The sequence below is a fragment of the Cervus elaphus genome, chromosome 5, assembly GCF_910594005.1.
Source record: "Cervus elaphus chromosome 5, mCerEla1.1, whole genome shotgun sequence".
NCBI classification, from domain to species: Eukaryota; Metazoa; Chordata; class Mammalia; order Artiodactyla; family Cervidae; genus Cervus; species Cervus elaphus.
The window spans coordinates 111,567,088-111,573,377 of NC_057819.1; positions in this window are offsets into that span (position 1 = coordinate 111,567,088).

Consider the following 6,290-nt stretch of genomic DNA (forward strand, 5'->3'; position numbering starts at 1 on the left):
GCACATAGTAGTTGCGCACGTGTGTGTGTGTGTGTGTGTGTGTGTGTGTGCCCAGTCGTGTCCAACTCTTTGCACATCCCTAGACTGTAGCCCACCAGGCTCCACTGTCCATGGAATTTTCCAGGCAAGAATAATGAAGTGGGTTGCCATTTCCTGCTCCAGGGGATCTTCTCAACTCAGGGATCGAACCCAAGTCTCTTGCATCTTCTACACTGGCAGGCAGATTCTTTAGACTGCACCACCTGGGAAGTCCTGTTTAATATTGTTAAGTGAATACATGAATGGATGGATGATCCTTAAAGGCCCTGTGTTCAGAAATCACCATAGACTAAGGTGTTTTGCATAGGGCATGAATTCATAGAAATAATTGTTAATATTAACAATTTCACATAATAATAAGGGAGTTATATGCTTTAAAAGTTAAAAAATGATGGGGTTATATGTTTACCTCCCTCCTGAAAAACCTGTGTGCAGGTCAAGAAGCAATAACTAGAACCGGACACGGAACAACGGACTGGTTCCAAATCGGGAAAAGAGTACGTCAAGGCTGTATATTGTCACCCTGCTTATTTTACTTATATGCAGAGTACATCATGCGAAATGCTGGGCTGGATGGGCGGGGAGAAAAATCAATAACTTCAGATATGCAGATGACACCACACTAATGGCAGAAAGCAAAGAAAAGCTAAAGAGGCTCTTGATGAAAGTGAAAGAAGAGAGTGAAAAAACTGACTTAAAACTCAACATTTAAAAAACTAAGATCATGGCATCCAGTCCCATCACTTCATGGCAAATAGGTGGGAAAACAATGGAAACAGTGACAGACTTTATTTTCTTGGGCTTCAAAATCACGGTGGACAGTGACTGCAGCCAATTAAAAGACTGCATTTAAGTGACTGCAGCTCCTTGGAAGAAAAGCTGTGATCAACCTAGACAGCATATTAAAAAGCAGAGACATTACTTTGCCAACAAAATTTTGTCTAGTCAAAGCTATGGCTTTTCCATAGTCATGTATGGATGTAAGAGTTGGACCATAAAGAAGGATGAGTGCTGAAGAATTGATGCTTTTCAACTGTGGTGTTGGAGAAGACACTTGAGAGTCCCTTGGGCTGCAAGGAGATCAAACCAGTCAATCCTGAATATTCATTGGAGGGGCTGATGCTGAAACTGAAGCTCCAACACTTTGGCCACCTGATGCGAAGAGCTGACTCATTGGAAAAGACCCTGATGCTGGGAAAGATAGAAGGCAGGAGCAGGGTACAACAGAGGATGAAATGGTTGGAGGGCATCACCAACTCAATGGACATGAGTTTGAGCAAACTCGGGAGTTGGTGAAGAACAGGGAAGACTGGCGTGCTGCATGGGGTCGCCAAGAGTTGGACATGGCTGAGCAACTGAACAAAAACATGCTTTTAAAAACTATGGCTTTATTTGCCTTGACACCAAGGCCATGACTAAGACTAAAAACTTGTTTCCCGTTGCTTCCAGGACTGCCTCAAGTCTCCACCTTCTCACCTGAATTTCAAATTTTTCATTAAATTCTTTTGCATTGGTGAAAAAATAAATAAATAAAAACTATGGCTTTGACTTGAATTTCAATCTCAAGTCTGTCAGGTATGTTACATAACCTTGGACAAGTTACACAACTTCTCTGAGGATTTTTCCTCATCTGTAAAATAAGAGCGATACCACCTACCCGGCAAAGTTGTAAGAATTAGAAGCAATAAAATTTGTAAAACATATTGCATGGTATCTGTTAGATAGTAGGTGTTTAATAAATAACAATTCTACCGACAAAGTTACCAATATCCATAGTAACTTATCTTCTAGGGCTGATTGATAACAAATGTTAGCAGGAAGAAAATGATTCTAAAAGACCACAGTGCCACAGTTTTGTGGTGGAAAGTACTTGAAAACAAGACAGGGCTATTTTTGAGGTAGAAATAACTGAAATTGCAGAAACTGCATGAGCCAATTTCTTTTCTCCAGTGTTTCTCAAAGTGTGACCTGAGACTATAATAGAATACATGGAAGGTGCTCTTAAACATGACAGATTCCTGGACTTTACCCTTGAACCATTGAATCAGACTTTCCAGGGATGAGATTCTCAGATTCTAGAAAGTTCTTCATGTGATTCATGTGCACACTAGAGTTAGAAAACCACTGCTTTAGAATACAGTTATTTTTCAAGGATAAATAAATAAATGAAGTGGTCTTAAGCCAAGAAACATAAAGGTTATGCACAAACGCTGTAATACAGCTGTTTTCTCAGTGAGCAGAGGGGAGATAGCAGAGGTGAATTAAGAAGTTAATTGCCACGACCAATCTGTGTTGCCTTTCATCTAGTTACTCATTATTTATGAATTTGTTCATTTTTCCATTCACTGGATGTCAGACACTGGACAAATTGTACTATAGCCATAGTCTGCAAACTGATAAATGCTCTTCCCAAGGTAGAGTCAGATCTTTGCTACTCCTCAGCTACTCCAGAGATGAATGCCCAAATGATGCTCCTTTGGATCTTGTGCCAGTCAGTCCTACAGTCAAATAACCACAAATAGCCCCACAGCTACTAAATCAGGTTAACAAGTATAGGCCCTGATCAAATGGTCTGCTTAAACATTAATTTTTGCAGAAAGTGGTAGAAGAAGGATCTATTGAGGTGGGGTTAAGTCAAAAAGTTTCATCCAAATTAGGAAACATTCCTTTCTTCCTTCCTTACTTCCTCCATTCAGCAACTTAAGGGAAGATTACTATGGGCTAGTTCAGTTCAGTTCAGTCGCTCAGTCATGTCCAACTCTTTGCAACCCCACGGACTACAGCACACCAGGCTTCCCTGTCCATCACCAACTCCTGGAGCTTACTCAAACTCATGTCCATCGAGTCGGTGATGCCATCCAACCATCTCATCCTCTGTCATTCCCTTCTCCTCCCACCTTCAATCTTTCCCAGCATCAGGGTCTTTTCCAATGAGTCAGTTCTTCGCATCAGGTGGCCAAAGTATTAGAGTTTCAGCTTCAATATCAGTCCTTCCAATGAATATTCAGGACTGATCTCCTTTAGGATGGACTGGTTGGATCTCCGTGCAGTCCAAGGGACTCTCAAGAGTCTCCTCTGGCACCACAGTTCATAAGCATCAATTCTTAGGTGCTCAGCTTTCTTTATAGTCCAACTCTCACATCCATACATCATTACTGGAAAAACCATAGCCTTGACTAGATGGACCTTTGTTGGCAAACTAATGTCTACGCTTTTGAATATGCTGTCTAGGTTGATCATAGCTTTTCTTTCAAGGAGCAAGTGTCTTTTAATTTCATGGCTGCAGTCACCATCTGCAGTGATACTGAAGCCCAAGAAAATAAAGTCTGTCACTGTTCCCATTGTTTCCCCATCTATTTGCTATGAAGTGATGGAACCAGATGCCATGATCTTAGTTTTCTGAATGTTGAGTTTTAAGTCAACTTTTTCACTCTCCTCTTTCACTTTTATCAAGAGGCTCTTTAGTTTTTCTTTGCTTTCTACCATTAGTGTGTTGTCTTCTGTATATCTGAAGTTATTGATATTTTTTCCCACAATCTTGATTTCAGCTTGTGCTTGTGCTTCATCCAGCATTTCGCTTGATGTATTCTGCATATAAATTAAATAAGCAGGGTAACAGTATACAGCCTTTCCCGATGTACCCCTTTCCCGATTTGGAAACAATCTGTTGTTCCATGTCCAGTTCTAACTGTTGCTTCTTGATCTGTATACAGATTTCTCAGGAGGCAGGTCAGGTGGTCTGGTATTCCCATCTCTTTAAGAATTTTCCACAGTTTGTTGTGATCCACACATTTATTTTTAATAAATTTATTTACATTTGGCTGCACTGGGTCTTCGTTGCTGTACTCTAGTTGCAGGACTTTCTAGCGCTTTCTCTAGTTGTGATAAGTGGGGTCTACTCTTTAGTTGTGATGTTCAGGCTTCTCACTGCAGTGGCTTCTCATTGCAGAGCACAGGCTATCGGGCATGCCAGCTTCAGTAGTTATGGTCACAGTCTTAGGTGCCCCACAGCATGTGGAATCTTCCTGGAGCAGGGATTCAATGTGTGTCCCCTGCATTGGCAGGTAGATTCTTAACCACTGGACCACTAGAGAAGTTCTGAATTTTGTTTTTTAACAGGAATCACAGAGCATAAAGGCCTTCACTGATAACTTGGCAGGTAAAGTATCCACCTGTAATGCAGGAGATACAGAAGATGTGGATGCTATTTCTGAGTTGGGAAGATCCCCTGGAGTAGGAAATACCCGGTCCAGTATTCTTGCCTGGAAAATTCCATTCCATGGATAGAGGGGCCTGATAGGCTACAGTCCAAAGGGTCACAAAGAGTTGGACACAACCGAGTGACTAAGCAGCGGCAGCAGCACAGAACACAATAATAGTCTCCAGTTCACCAATCTGCATTTTCTGTGCTGGGCCATTGGCCAATCGCATTTGGCTGGTTCTGTGGTTATTAAGAAGGAGTCTTCCTGTATTCTAGAGAGACTTGAATAGTACACACTACTGGATATCACTGAAATCATAGTCAACTCTAGTCTTAACTAGCTCACATCACTCCATTTTGGGTCTACCCTAGGTAGTAATGAGCCATCTCTGGAATTTATTTTTGTGTATGGTATGAGATTCATCTTCTTCCATATGGATATCCAGTTATTCTGGCACCTATTTGTGAAAAGACTTTTTCTCCCCATTGGATTATTTTGGTGCCTTGGTTAAAATCAAATGATCAAATAAGTGGAATCTATTTCTACACTCTCGATTCTCCACCACTGATCTATTTGTCAATCCTTATGCCAGTACCATCTGTCTTGATTACCATGCTTTTTATAGAGTATGGGAAGCAGGCCATGTTAAGTCATTCAATTTTGCTCCTTTCTTTGAAGATAGCTTTGGCTATTCTAGGACTTTTATGTTTCCTTATAAATTTTAGAATCAGCTTGACAACTTAAAAGTGCTGCGATTTGAGTGAGATTGTGCTGAATCTATGGATTTGGAGAATTGACATCCCCTATCCCTACTGAGTCTTCAATATGTGTTTTTTTTAACATGGTATATTCTTTTATTTATTTGAGTGTTCTTTAATTTCAGCAGTACTTTGTAATTTTCAGAATAGAGATCTTACATATCTTTTGTTAAATTATTCCTAAGTTTTTATTTTTTGTGATGCTATTTTACTTTTTTATTTTTTTGGTTGTCTGGGATGTTTGTATTTCACTCATATTCTCTTTTTTTAGAAAAAAAAATATTAAAAGAATAATGAAGGAATTTCCTGGGAGCCCAGAGGTTATGACTTGACATGGCTGGACAAACAAACAAACAAAAAAAAGAATTCCTTTTATCTGAATGTATAATATGAACATGAAATTTTTCACTTTACTGCCTCAAATGTGAGGTGTGAGAGCTGGACTTCCCTGCTGTACAGTGGATGAGAATATACCTGCTAACGCAGGGGACATGGGTTCGATCCCTGGTCCAGGAGGATTCCACATGCCTTGGAGCAACTGGGCCCATGTGGCACATCTATTGAGCCCTCACGCTGCAAATGCTGAAGCTCATGCACCCTGGAACCTGTGCTCCGATACAAGAAAAGCCACTGCAGTGAGAAGTCCACACATCACAAGTAGAGAGTGGTTCTGCTCTCTGCAACTAGAGAAAGCCCAGGCACAGCAACAAAGACCCAGTGCAACTAGAAAAATTACTGATTTATTAAAAAAAAAAAAAAAGAATAGTGGGAGACTTACAGATATTGAAAACAGATACCAAAGGGGAAACATGGGGTGGGGGGAGGGATAAATCAGTAGCTTGGGAGGAACACACACACACTAGCATATTTAAGACAGACAACCAACTCTATTGCATAGGGGACTCCACTCAGTATTCTGATAACCTATATTGAGAAAAGAATCTAAAAAAGAATGAATATTTGTATATGTCTGAGTCATTTTGCTATACACCTGAAATCAACACGATATTGTAAGTCAATTACACTCCCTAAACTCCAATAAATATTTTTATAAAAAGAATAGTGTATGCAAAAAAAAAAGAATAGTGGAAATGATTCATTTGTCCATTAATAGAATGCGTAAATAAACTTGTGACATAGTCAGACAATAAAAGATGACCAAAAAAAAAAAATCACAATACTGATGGAGACAACAACTTGAGTATATCTCACAGATGTGATAATGAGTAAATGAACCAGAATGTATGTACTGTTCATGTGCTGTATATTCCCATTATATATAAAGTTCATA